This window comes from Leptonychotes weddellii, chromosome 2 (assembly GCF_054177405.1).
Source record: "Leptonychotes weddellii isolate Sample4059 chromosome 2, ASM5417740v2, whole genome shotgun sequence".
NCBI classification, from domain to species: Eukaryota; Metazoa; Chordata; class Mammalia; order Carnivora; family Phocidae; genus Leptonychotes; species Leptonychotes weddellii.
Window position 1 is genome coordinate 21,649,490 of NC_138370.1, and position 14,676 is coordinate 21,664,165.

At 41.1% G+C, this 14,676-nt stretch overlaps 1 long non-coding RNA gene across 1 annotated transcript; it reads left to right on the forward strand.

Moving 5' to 3' along the window:
* Positions 1-106: 106 nt before the first annotated feature.
* Positions 107-9,120, forward strand: LOC145717802 (uncharacterized). Its single transcript, XR_014141238.1, has 2 exons — positions 107-3,416; positions 3,612-9,120. It is a non-coding gene; the product is annotated as an uncharacterized LOC145717802 (long non-coding RNA).
* Positions 9,121-14,676: the final 5,556 nt, after the last annotated feature.

Genomic DNA, 14,676 nt, shown 5'->3' on the forward strand with positions numbered 1-14,676 from the left:
TTTATTTATTTATTTTTATTTTTTATTTTTTTTAAAGATTTTTATTTATTTGAGACAGAGAGAATGAGATACAGAGAGCATGAGAGGGAGGAGGGTCAGAGGGAGAAGCAGACTCCCTGCCGAGCAGGGAGCCCGATGCGGGACTTGATCCCGGGACTCCAGGATCATGATCTGAGCCGAAGGCAGTCGCTTAACCAACTGAGCCACCCAGGCGCCCCTCTCTTTTCCTTTATATTAGTAGTTGTGCTGCTACTTTATTTTAATGATTTATATATTAACTAAATGAATTTTATAGAAGCTTCCAGCCCTGGTGCATAGGAAAAAAGGAGGCATTTTTCTTGGTCTGAGAATTCTTTCCACAATGCTGTAGAAAGAATGAATTTTGCCTTTGAGCGGTAGTTGTAGAATAAGAATAAAGACTAACAAGTAGGTAACAGAAGGCACAAGGGAATGTGATGCCCTTAGACAAACCGATATGGATTATAGTAAAACAAGGAAATCTAGGTGTTTTACATTTATGTAGTAAACTTTGGGGGTGAAATGGATATATGCTGAAATTTTTGTGAATCCTAAATAGCACCATATAATATACTATAAAGTATTGCTGAAAATTTCAGAGAATTTCCTTCAAATCCTTACTGAGTTGGGCCAGGGCAGAGTAGTAGAGAACAGCACATCACTGTTGAGATGTGGATGCCAGGAGGTCCACTGGCACACTTTTTAGGTGATTTTTTTCCACGTAGCCACCTTAACCTTAGAAATCCAAATTCATGCTACAGCAAAACCGTAATTATCTGTTGCCAGCTTCTGTAGTTGCTCGTCAGTAGCTAAAATTGCAGTGGGGAAATCTGATTTGGGCAAGGAAATATTCCCTCTTGTTTTGTTTGTTTTTAAGTCAGACTTCTAATTTCTGGGCCGATTTTTCCTTTTTGCAAAATAGCCCAAGTACTGACAAACTCCTCTTGTATTTCTTTTTAAGGCTTTCAGCATTACAAGTTGTCAGTATCCTTTTGGCTCAGTCAGATATTTTATTTGGTGATGTTTTACTGTTCTCATTTTTTTAAAAACTGTTGAGGAATAATTGACAAATGTCGGTGTATATATTTAAAGTGTAAATGTGATGATTTGGTGTATGTTGTGGAATGATTACCAAGATCACATCACTTCATATAGTTAACTTTTTTTTTTGTGGTGGTGAGAATGCTTAAGGTCTACTCTCAGCAGCTTTCAAGTATACGAAACCATAGTCGGCACTGCTGTACATTAGAGCCTAAGAACTTACTCTTCTTATGACTGAAAATTTGTACCCTTTGACCTATATTAGCCCATCTCTTCCATCCCCAGCCCTTGGCAACCACCATTCTGTTATGTTTCTATGATATTAGCTTTTTTTTTTTTTTTTTAAGATTCTGCATATAAGTGATACCATGCAGTATTTGTCTTTGTCCATCAGCCTTATTTCACTTAGCTCTCCAGGTTCATTCACACTGCTGCAAATGACAGGATTTCCTTTTTCTTTATGGCTGAATAATAATCCATTGTATATGTACTATTTGTTTCAAGATATTTTTTGAGTTCTCTTGATTTCTTCTTTGATCCATTGGTTCCTCAGAAGTGTTTTGTTTAATTTCCACATATTTGTGAACTTTTCCAGCTTTCTTCCTATCATTGACTTGTAGTTTTATACCATTGTGGTCAGAAAGATAGTTGATATGATTTCAGTCTTCTTAAATTTTTTGAGACTTATTTTGTGACCTAAGATATGATCTATCTTGGAGAGTGTTACGTGTGTGCTTGAGAAGAACATGTATTCTGCTGCTGTTGGTTGAAATATACTATATATGTCTGTTAGGTTCATTTGGTCTAAAGTATCACTCAAGTCTATTATTTCCTTATTGATTTTCTGTCTGGATGATCTGTCCATTGTTAAAAGTGGGCTATTGAAATCCTCTACCATTATTGCATTGCTTTCTATTTTTGCCTTCAGAACTGTTAATAATTGTTTAATATATTTAGGTGCTCAGTATTGGGTACATAAATAATTGTTATATCCTCTTGATGAAGTGGCCCTCATTTGTTGCAGTTTTTGAGGTAAAGTCTGTTTTGTCCAATGTAAGTATAGCTACTTTATTCTCTTTTGTTTTCCATTTGCATAGAATATCTTTTCCTATGCCTTTACTTTTAGCTTATGAGTGCCCTGAAAGCTTAAGTGAGTCTCTTAATGGCAGCATATAGTTAGGTGTTGTTTTTATATGCATTTAGCCACTCTATTTCTTTTAATTGGAGAATTTAAACCATTTACCTTTAGAGTAATTATTGATAGATAGGGACTTAGTATCTCCATTTTGTTAATTACTTTTGATTGTTTTGTAGTTCCTTTTTTCCTTTCTTCCTTTCTTTGTGCGTTGATGGTTTTTTGTAGTGGTATGCTTTCTTTTTATCATTTGTGTATCTATTATAGGCTTTTGCTTTGTGATTACCATGAGGCTTTCATAGTATATCTCATAGTTACAACAACAGTCTTGTGTAAGCAAGCTGACAACAACTGAACTCAAAAGTTAAGCATTTCTTTAGCATTTCTTGTAAGGCAGGTCTAGTGACAAATTCCCTCAGTTTTTGGTAGTCTGGGAAAGTCTGTATCTCTCCTTCATTTCTGAAGGACAACTTTGCTAGGTAAAGTATTCTTGGTTGACAGTTGACAGTTTTTTCTTTGAGCACTTAGAATATATCATCCTATACTCTCCTGGCCTACAAGGTTTCTGCTGAGAAATCAGACTTTTTTCTTTTGCTGCTTTCAAAATTCTCTTTTTCTTTGATTTTTGAGATTTTTTTTTTATTATATGTGTCTCAGTAAAGATTTCTTTGGGTTGAATCTATTTGGGGATCTTTGAGTTGGATGACCATATGTCCCCAGATTTGGGAGATTTTCAGCCATTATTTCTTTAAGTCAATTTTCTATCTCTTTCTCTTTTTCTCTCCCTCTGGGACTCCCATAAAGCAAATATTGTTTCACTTGATGATCCATAGTTCAAGTAAGCTTTCTTTACTCTTTTTTTTTTTTAATGTATTTACATGAATAATAGTTTTTAAGGATTTATTTATTTGAGAGAGAGTATGATTAGGGGGAGGAACAGGGGGAGAGAATCTCAAGCAGACTCCCCACCAAGCATGGAGCCCAGTGCGGGGCCTGATCCTAGGACCCTGGGATCATGACCTGAGCCAAAATGAAGAGTCAGCCACCTAACCTCCTGAGCCACCCAGGCGTCCCTATGAATGATATTTTTTTTAAAGGTGTGGCGGGGGGCACCATTTAAACCTGGTGAGGCAAGCATTAACAATCCTACTTGCTGAATTGTGAAGCTAAATTCAGTGGCTGAAACAAAGACATTCTACTGTTTGGTAGGAATAAAATCCAGGTCCCCGGGCGCCTGGGTGGCTCAGTTGGTTAAGTGACTGCCTTTGGCTCAGGTCATGATCCAGGAGTCCCGGGATCGAGTCCCACATCGGGCTCCCTGCTCGGCAGGGAGCCTGCTTCTCCCTCTGACCCTCCCCCCTCTCATGTGCTCTCTGTCTCTCTCATTCTCTCTGTCTCAAAAAAAAAAAAAATCCAGGTCCCCTTTTCCAGGTCTTAGGGCCTATAAGAACATAAAAGTTCTGCCCTTCAGTCCTGTGGGCCCAGAGCAGGGGCATCCAGTGGTTGCTGGGTGTGGATTGCAAAGAGAAGTGTGACCTGCACACACCAAGATTGAGGGTAGAGAAGAGGGTACCGGTCCTCCGAAGCCCTTGGTGCCCAGCTCTAGCAAAGGAGGTGGGGGTGGGATAGTGAGACCCCAATGAGAGAATCACCTGTGAGGCAGCTTTCTGCACCTAGTCCCTATCTAGCACAGTGTGCACACCAGTCTGCACACCAAAGGGTTCTGTACCCCCCCCCGCCCCCCCGCAGCCCAGCCCAGCAGGCCCTTGTCCTGAGCTCAGGGGCCTGGAAGGGTGGACATCTGGCCAATGGTGGTGTGAGAAGTGGCAGAGCACTGTGCTCTGGGGTGCCCACCTGGGTACAGGATTGCTGAGACGGCCGGTCCCCCGTGGGCAGTGCCATCTCCACTGTAGGAGGAGGTGTAAGTTGCCTAAACCCCCAAGCATCTTCTCTCTCCCCAGCAGTGGTGGTCCTTGCTATCTTCCTCCCTGTGGTTGAGCCTGCCACCCAGCCCATAGGTTCTGTCACCATCTCTCCACTGGGCTGAGCTGTGCTGTCCTCTCTCCACTCTTTTTTACTCTAATTTTTTTTTTTTTTAAAGATTTTATTTATTTATTTGACAGAGAGAGAGCCAGAGAGGGAACACAAGCAGGGGGAGTGGGAGAGGGAGAAGCAGGCTTCCCGCCGAGCAGGGAGCCCAATGCGGGGCTCGATCCCAGGACCCTGGGATCACGACCTGAGCCGAAGGCAGGCGCTTAACGACTGAGCCACCCAGGCGCCCTTTACTCTAATTTTTTTATCCTCTGGATAACATCAAGAGATCTGCCTTTAAGTTCTCAGATTTTTTTCTTCTGCCTTATTGAGCCTGCTGTTGAAGTTCTCTGTTGCATTTTTCATTTTATTCATTTGTGGAGTAGTGCTCCCTTTGTCCATTGGGGATACATTCTAAGACCTCCAGTGAATACCTGAAACCACAGATAGTCCTGAACCCTATATATGCTATGTTTTTTCTTATGCACACTTACTTATGATGAAGTTTAATTTGTAAGTTAGGCACAGTAAGAGATTAACAAGTCACTTATAATGAAGTAGAATGAGTACAACAGTATAATAAAAGTTATGTGAATGTGGTCTCTCTCAAAATATTGTACTGTACTCATGTTTCTTCTTGTGATGGTGTGAGATGATACAATGCCTACATGATGAGCTGAAGTGAGGTGAATGACGTAAGCACTGTGATGTAGTGTTAAGCCACTGTTGGCTTTCTGACAATACGTCAGAAGGAGGATCGTCTGATTTGGGTGATCCTGAATCATTGAGCCATGACAGTGTCGGTGGTTGGATGTCAGGAGCAGACAATGTTGATGGTTGGGGATCCTCCATAGTTGAAGGGTTTTTTTTTGCTGAAATCTTATAGAAGAACGTTATAATCAGAAATGATTGTCTTTGTAACTCATCAAAGTATTGTTGTAGAGGTTGTAATCCTTTGGTGATCATATGGGTGACTTTAATGCTGCGTTCCATCTGAGGATTGTATTCCATAATTTTGTCCTTTGTGCAATTCAATATATGTCAGCAAATTTTGGGAATGTCTACATTGCTGGTTGTGCTTCAGTTTCTTCTTCATCTTCCTCTTCTATACATGATTCCAGAAGTTCTTCTTTTTTTTTTTTTTTTTAAAGATTTTATTTATTTATTTGAGAGAGAGAATGAGAGACAGAGAGCATGAGAGGGAGGAGGGTCAGAGGGAGAAGCAGACTCCCCGCTGAGCAGGGAGCCCGATGCGGGACTCGATCCAGGGACTCCAGGATCATGACCTGAGCCGAAGGCAGTCGCTTAACTGACTGAGCCACCCAGGCGCCCGTCCAGAAGTTCTTCTAATTCCTCATTTGTTAACACTTCTTGATGGCCTTCAATATGTTCTTCACTTTCTCAAGAATGTTGGCAATTCCTTTCCAATAGCTTATCTTGCTGTGTGAATGATTCTCCTAACTTCTCCATCAATCCCTTGGGAAGTCTTTAAAATTATCCACGACTTCACTTGATAAGTTTTAGGAGGCATATACAGTTTCTGGTTTTAATTCATCCATTGCAGCTTTGATGAATGTTACTGCATGAGCAGTAATGAATGATTTCCAGCCCTGCATTATGTCCAGATTAGAGTCTGCACCAATTGATGGTTGAATGCAATCAAATACGAGGCAGGTGTGTGTGGCTTTCACAAAGCAAATGATGCCCTGGCCACGGGGCTGAAGCCATGAGGTATTTGGAGGTTAAAATGAAACTTCAGCATTTTCATTTTCATTGCAAACAGATTCAGGATGGCCAGGTAGTGGCACTGTTATTAATAGGACTTTAAATTCCAACCCTTCCTCTTCCAAGTATTTTTTCTCTTTCAGGATGAAGCACTGGTGGAACCATTCCAGAAAAAAGATGGCTCTCACCCATGCTTTCTGATTATGTTGCCAGAACATGGGCAGATAATTTTTGTTTTCGTTTTTGACAGCGCATGGGTTCTTTGCTCTGTACCCTCTGCCTGGTGTATCATATACCTTGCATAAGTGTTGCCACATAGTAGAGTTAGCCTGTCCTTCTATGTTTTATGCCCTGGTACCCCTCTTGCACTTTTAAGAAGGTACATTCTATAGGGCATCTTCTTCCAGAAAAGACTGATTTCATTGCAGTTGAAGACTTGGTTTGGGCGGCATCCTTTCTCTTTTTTGGGGGGGGGGGATGGGAGAGGGAGAGAGAATCTTAAGAAGGTTCCACACCCAGTATGGAACCCGATGCGGGCTCAATCTCATGACCTAAGTCAAAATCAAGAGTTGGATGCTTAACTGACTAGAACCATCCATGCGCCCCGAGTATCCTTTCTCTTTAATCAACTTCTTCAACTCTGCCAAAACTGTAGCAGCAGCTTCTTCATTGGTAGTCACAGTCTCTCCAGTAATTTATATATTTTTTAGTCTAAACCTTTTCTTGAATCTGTGATAATCATCCATTGTCTGCAGTAAATGGCTTCATGTCACTTAAGAGATCCCCCGTCATTGGAGGGGCCAAGCTCCCGCTGTTCTTCCTGCAGAGGTCCTGTGGGTGGCAATGCTGGCGAGGGCTGTTGGGATCCTCAGAGGCAGAGGCTGCTGGGGTCCCTCAGTTCTCCTTTTTTGCCCGCGGGAGAAGTTTCTAGCTGAGGGCTGCCTCCTGGCACTTGGCCTGGCATCCTGGCCCTCAGAGCAGTAGTGGGGTGGGGTCCTGGGATCACGTGCGCGTGGAACTACCACGGTGCCTGGGGTCCGTGGGCGCGGGTGTCTGGCGTCCAGGTGGTCCAGGTGCGGGCTGATCTGTGAAACCAGGGTTTGAGTCTCGGGCTCCTCCCAGTGACTCAGGTGGGGTGGTGGGGAGGGAGCTGCAGCAGCACAGGCCCTGGGATGACAGGGTGCAGGGGTGGTTTGGGCCCAAGGGGTAGTGTGCAGTCGCGGCACAGCCTGGGGACAGTGGGTCCGGGTGCAGTCTCAGGATAGCAGCAGCAGCGGCATGTTCCTGGGGAGGCCCGCTAAAGCCACATGTCGGGACCCAGGGGGAGGGTTGCAGAAGAGTGGGAGCTCGGTGACTACAGTGACAGCAGAGCCGTGAGCTGGGACCGGGGGGTGCAGGTCTCAGAGTAGTGGCAGCATGGCCCCAGGGATGGCCGTGCAAGCAGGACGTGCGACTTTGAGGGCAGGGCTCGGAGCAGCAACAGGTGTCCCAGTAATGGTGGGACAGAGTTGTCCCCCGGGGGAGGGGGCACAGAGCAGTAGCAGCTCTGGTCCTGTATATGGCGGGGCGCTGTGGCATCCCGAGCTCGGAGTGGGGCGTAGCCGCAGCTGGGGTCCTGGGGACCGGGCTCACTGGGCCACACCACCAGCCCCGAGGGGAAGAGGAGAGGCAGCAGCTGGAATTCGCGTTCGTCAAGACGGTGGGGTCCTCAGTAGTCAAGGCGTCCACAGCGGTGAGGCTTGCTGGGGGTCCTTCCAACTTTATGGCAGCCATCTGCTGTGGTTGAATCACTATTCTACTCACCATCATATCTGCATCACACCTACACCAGCCTGCTTCAGGCCCCAGCAAATTAGCCTATCAATCTTGTGCTCTTGCTTCTGGTTTTTTTTAAGACCTACTTTGATTCCAGCCTTCTCCTTCCCCGACTACCCAGACCTTTGGCAATAAGTTCATCTATTTATTCACTCATTGCACAGATTCATATTTATCTCCATGTTTTTTCTGTTCCTCCATCGAGATTGTAAATTCTTCAAGTGCAGGTTCTTACATATTGTATCCCCAGAACCTAACACGTAAGGGATGCTCAGTTAAAAATAATTAATGGTGGTAAAATGTGTTCCATAAGATCAGTACCTTTTTCTGAAATTGCAAAGGGTGGAGAGCTTAAGTGTTGACTACTCTCTGAGAAAGGGGTTGCCTCGTGGGCAGAGTTATAGATACGGGCTGGGCTGTTCTCTGTTACTATGCACCATAAATACATTTTTAGAGACTTTGACTCAGTAGCAGTGATGGTTAATCCCCGTCTATACTTGGCTTTCCCTCTAGGTGCCAGGAAAAGCAAACAAATGTTAAGCTCTCCTTCCTAGTTCAGACTCTGCACTGCTGACAAAAAAAAATCTGCTCCAACTATCTTTGGCTTTGAAAAGGTCATTGCTTACTTTTCCTTTGTTTGGAGCGGTGATTTTTCAAACTTTTATGCACAAGTACTCCCTAATACTTCTTTAAAAACTAGTTTTAAAAGGAAAATATTAACACTGTGTATTTAAAGCTGACCCTAAGTTTAAATAAATTGGCAAAGGGGTATAATTTCCAGCATAGTATAAATATTGATATTTTAAAACAAAATGTTCATTACTCTTTCAGATATACCCAGTAGAGTCGAGATATCGTAGAAATTCAGTACCATCAACCACTATAGATAATACACAAAGAAAAATACACAAATATTTAAAATTTAGATCTTTCTTTTTTCTTGAAGTTGTATTTTCATTGCAATTTCCTCACAAGATTTTATCCTAATGTAACACAGCAAAACTCTACCATAATACCTAGATGGGACCCCCAAAAATTGAATTGTGAAAATCTGAAATCATATTATTGCAATAATAAAGCGGGGGGAGTGTATGTTTTAGTCTGTACTGTCACACAGGACAAAAGTAAAAGTAATGAAACTTAGACAAGCTGGCGATCACTTTCTAACCACCACCACCACCACCAGCAAGTGCCTTCCCCAGAGAAGCTTAGAATGTTTGGGAATAGGAGGCTGGTTTGAGGGACAGGGGTCAATTCCATTAGATCAAATTTTCATATTCCTGCAGTTGGTTGCCTTAGAATTTTTCTATATATTTTTATGCTTGAAAGTCATATCGATCACACTGTCATATACATCTTGGCAACAAAAATGAGTACATTTAAAATTTTATTTTCTTGTGATCTTAAAGCTGTGCTAAATTTCTTCTGTATTGAGATTAAATTAATTTATGTAATCAAAATATAAATATATTTAAAAATTTGATACTTATTAAATGCGAAGTTTTTGAAAGTCCTCTTTTAATGAGATTATTTTTCTGATTAGTTTATATATCCTTGGATAAATGGCATTGATCGAATGAAGGAGGGTTCACCATTAATTATATATCTGTCTTTCATTTCTGTCTATGTAAATGCTGAAAACAGCCCCTAAATAAAGAGATGGGAATGGAAGTAGCTTTATTAAAACAATGTTACTCAATTTTTAAAATTCCATGCTAAAAATCACATTGTGGTTTTAATCATCCTTCAGCTGACATCATGATTAGTTTATTGTTCATTTTTTGTTGAGAACAGAAAATTGGTAGCTGCCTAACATTTAGAAGAGTTTGTTACTTAGAATTATTCATTCTCAAATTTGGGGATATAAACCCCGAGGGCTTTACCAAGACTATCAAATGATTGTTAATTGTAATTGTTACTCTTTAATTTAGAAAAGCTTTATTTAATTCAATATATTTAACCCAGTTGGGAAATCCAGTCTGTTACTTTCAAAACACCTTTCAGATACATTCTTTTGATAGAATTAGTGCTTTAAATATATTTTCATCATAATAAATGTTTCATAAATATGTAATTCATGAAAACCTTGGGGCTGCAGATTTAATCGGTTTATGGTAAATGTCCACCATATATGAAACCAAGTGGAAGATCTACCATCTCATCATTAAATCAAATAACCAAACCAGACTTCCTTTCTGTCAGGAAAAGTCTGACTTGAAAACTCAAATGTTGTGTTAATGAATTTTGAAGAATATAAAAATCATCAAGAACATCACCAAACACTTCTTGTAAGAGATTACTAAAAGTAGTCAAGGCTTAAAATCACATAGATTTAACATAATTTTTTAAGAAACAAGATAAATATACTATTTCTCATTATTTAACTTGTAACAATGACAGTTATCTGTAAGCTAAAATTAAAAGTTATTCATAGTAACTTATAGCAAGTAGGGTGATAAGATAGTCTTTCAATAAACCTTTGTGTGTATATTGAACGAAGGTAGGTGTTTGGCTTTTGGTAGAATTAGGAATCAAAATATAACATTAAATTTATTAGATATGATCAGACTTTTCCTATAAAATGTTATAGGCTGCTAAAAACTAACTGATGTGGCAGCTAGAATCTAATTTATTTTCTGTTAATGGTGGTAGAAAATGGTAATCATCTCATGAGATTAAATAAATTGAGATTTGGCTGTATTTGGAGTAAATATTTCATGATATGATCATGAAAAGTTTTCTTTGCAGTTTTTATTCAGTGCATCTTGAAACTTCCAGTCGTCCTTAAAAATATTTCAAGTTACAAGTTTCAAGTTATTGTTTTAAGATCAGCATCACCAAACTGTTCTTGTTTTGACTGCTCAAAGGTACTTTACTTTCCAGTCAGTGATTGTTCTAAAGAAGAGTATTTTAAGTAGCAGGAAAAATTACTTATGTGAAAATCTGTAGCATTCAGCATTTCTTACAGGTACTTCCTGCTTTGCTGGTGGGGCTTCCATCTAGAAGGATCTGTTTCTTCCTTGGCAGGAATCTGAAGATAGACAGTGACCAATTTGTTAAATAAAAATCCTCCTTACTTCCGCTGTACCCCGCTTGTTACCACATATCTGAATTTTGAACACATTGTAATAATTCCCCAAATGCTCTGTCTCTAAATCTCCCTCAACAGAAATACAGAATAGGGAAACTCAGGAAGCCCCAAGGACTAACACTGTGTGCACCTTAGACCTTAATGCCTCTGGGCCGTACAGCCTGGTGTAAGTTGGGAAGGGGAGCGGTGTGCCTCTGAATGGAGGAAATACTGTGAATACAGTGTTTTGTTGTTTTTCAGACTGCTCAGTTTGAGGGAAGGGTATGTATGAGAGGAGAGAATGTGGAAGAAGGTCCTTTAAATTACTCTTGCTCAAGGACCCCTTGAAAAGTTTTAGGGTACCCCTCATAGGGTTAAACATATCCCATACGAAGGCCTCTGGTCCAGAGGGTTGAAAAGTTCTACCCTTATTACTGTGTGTTTGTAAAATGTTTCTATCAATGATACTGTGGGTTTTTTTGAGTCCACATTTGATAAAAGTTCTTATTTAGGACTTCCTTAGTGAGCACTGAGAAAACTGGGTTAATCTTTTGCAGGGGGGTGTAAAACAAACTAACCTGCTCCTGCCTCATTAATGTCATAAAGCTTATCCATCAACCAGCCAACACCAAGCCTTTTGAGTTCCCTTTATCAGATAATGTCAAGAACACCTGCGTTAGCGTTCTTCCCACCTCAGTCTAGTGCTTATTCAGTGCTGAGCTGTGTTGAAACTGCACACACACTAGGTTGAATGTTATGAAACAGTTTTCAGTGCAGACAGCTGAAACCCAGTCACTTTCTCTGTTGAGTGTTGGAGCGATTACACTGTACTTCTGCTAGCTTGCTTAAAATGTGTAAGGGGCCCCTAAGGGAACAATGACCATGACTTTTGTTCATTCTGTGTATATAGTGAGAAAAATATGGGAACTACAAACAGTCACTTAATGGTTCAAGAAATTCAGGAAAGACAGGTAAAGTATAATAAATTAAACCTTAAGTCCTAACATTTGTGTTAAATCCTGCATTCCTTATACAGGCAACTTCCGTGTGTTCTGTCAATGTTGGGGGAGAAGTATGGGAGGGGAGCTTTTGAAAATTAGATGTAAAGTTCCAGCTTGCAATTGAAAACATAAGTGATTTTTTTTTTGCTCAAATTATACAGATCAATGCAATTAGAATCTTATGTTATCTCAGATACCATAGTTCTTTATTCTTGTGAAGAGTTATTAATCCATTCTAACACTGCACTCTACTACAACGTTTTTTATGGCCTTGCTGAGTAAAGTCATTTATTCCAAGTCTCTATTTGACTGTCAGGTTTGGGGGGAAAATTTACTACTGCTCAAGGTAGAAGGGAAGAGAATAAGATAAGCATTAGGAATTTGTCAAGGTTAAGAGGAATCTCTATGCAAAGAAGAGGAAAAACTTGGGGACTGTATAACCAGAATGCGTCAGCCAGTGTATATTTCCCTAAGCTTGTGTCCTTGGTCCTCATCTTGCTTTACTGTCTCCCTGAGATGCACAAGATTTTATCACCTCCCTGCAAAAAGTTCCTAAAATCTATTGCCCTGACCCCTCATTTGAGTTCCAGAAGTTCTTTACCAGCTTGCTGGGTATTTCATGAGTGTCACCAGCATCTTAAATTTAATACATTAAGAAATAAAACGTGGTTATCCCCCCATCTCTGGCCTCCAGCCTCTACTTCTGTCACCTGCTCATCACTCACATTCCAAATCTGTGGCAAAGCTGCCGATTCCCTGTTCTTTATGCTTGTGGGGATGCTTCATTTGTCACACTGCAGTGTGCTTTGGCTTTCTGCCCTTGGAGGAAGCCTAGACGTGATTACCCTTCGCATCTGGAATGAAAAGTTTGCTAACGAAGCTGGAGGAAAATGTTACACTTTCAGGAGGTGACACCTGAGCCTGCTTGAATCAGCCCTTCCCTCTCTCGCTCCCAAGTATAGGGTCATATTTCTGCCTGGTGCATCTGTCACCTCTACAAGGCTCTGGACTAGTTTGCTGTAGCCTCTGGAGGGAAAAGGTTTGGCTACTGCCTCCTTGCCATCTGTTTCATCTCATTTGTTGGAATAGATGGGCTTTGCCTCTACTCTTTAAGTTTTTGTTTAAATTCTAAGTTAGAGGTGCCTGGGTGGCTCAGTTGGTTGAGTGTCAGACTCTTGATTTTGGCTCTGGTCATGATCTCGGGGAGGTGGGGGCTGGTTGCGGGATTGAACTCTGCCTCAGGCTTCGTGCTTAGCGGGGAGTCTGCTTGAGATTCTCTCCCTCTCCCTTTCCCTCTGTCCCTCCCCCAGCTTGTGCATTCTCTCTCTAAAATAAGATCTTTTTTTAAAAAAATTCCAGTTGGTTAACATACAGTGTAATACTAGTTTCAGGTGTACTTTATGTCTAAGTGCATCTCTTTAGGTTTCTAGCCTTTGAACCATACTTGAGCATGGAGGGGGTACATAATTCTGATTAAATTTTCTTTCTACTTCCCCATGTATAATTAATGCAAACTATTTCTGATATCCCCTAGAACTCTTGTGTCTTCTTAAAAATCCCTCCTTTAAGGCAAATGATGAATGTGTTCTTGTGTGGGCTGTCAGATATGTAGATGGTGTGTCTGGGGGACCTGTGTATACAGTGCTCTCCCCTAACTGCCCAGTTTCAGGCTTGGCTTGTGTGACTCGGATGACTCAGTTATGAATATTCTGAGAGCTATGACTGGCCCCGTCACCCTGTCCTCATACAGCACCTGCACATCCTCAGACCCTACCATGTAGGGGCCACACCTAAAGAACAAAGAGCTTGTGGAGGTAGGGCTTCCTTGGAGTTCAGTTGTTCCATGGACAACAGTGAAGAAATCTTTTCCTCAACCATGTTCAGTAGAAGAGGTGCAAATAAGCATAGTCTCACATTTATTGGAAACTTTTAGATAAATACTTCTAAAAAATTACTCTGTACTTGATAATTGATAGGATAAGGTTAGCCACTTTTTTTTTTTTAGTTCAGATCAGTGATGTATCATCCATAGTTGTGTAGATGCAACCAACAAATACTTAGAATATTTCATTCTAATTCAGAACGTAAGGCATAAACCTGGAAAGATAGCTAACTACATAAAATAACTAACTAGCTAACCAAGTAGCTAACTGTGAAATAAGTTTCAAAAGGGGCCTAAAGTGCAGCCTCATGTTTAAGAGCATAAGGGTTTGGGGTCAGATCGGGGTTTTGATCCTGGTTCTGACCATGGTGGTGCAGCTGCAGCAGATTACTTCATCTTTCTACTCCCAGTTTTCCCTATAAAGCTTTCTTTGGAGGCTTGTAGGAGTTAAATGAGCTAATATCTGAATCATGCCTAGTGACTTATGGCTGATTTAGCTAGAGTATCACAGAGTAAAACTCAAATAAAACATCTTCAGAATTCATCACGGTGCTAATGGGTGTCTTAAGCATGGCCTACTGGATGCAAGGCCACAGGTTTAGGGCTTCTTAATTTTCTGAGTAAGGGATGAGTGATCCCAGAACCTGGAATGGCTTTGAGATTGGTGGCTCTGACTGTTAAAATTAGGAGGATTCGAGGGACGAAAGGGAAGCCAGGGGCCAGATCAGCAGACACATCGCTACATCAGTTCAGTAGAAGGCCAGTTCACACCAACCCCCATACAAGTAGAGTTAGTTACCAAAATGCCAACGACCCATCATCAAGTGGGTGTGATGGAGAAGTAACACGATTACAACCCATGATATGATCATGGTACATAGAGGATATTAAAGGAACAGAATCAAAGGTGAATAGACTAGGAGTCAGAGAAGACTTCCTCTAAGTGGAAACACAAGTT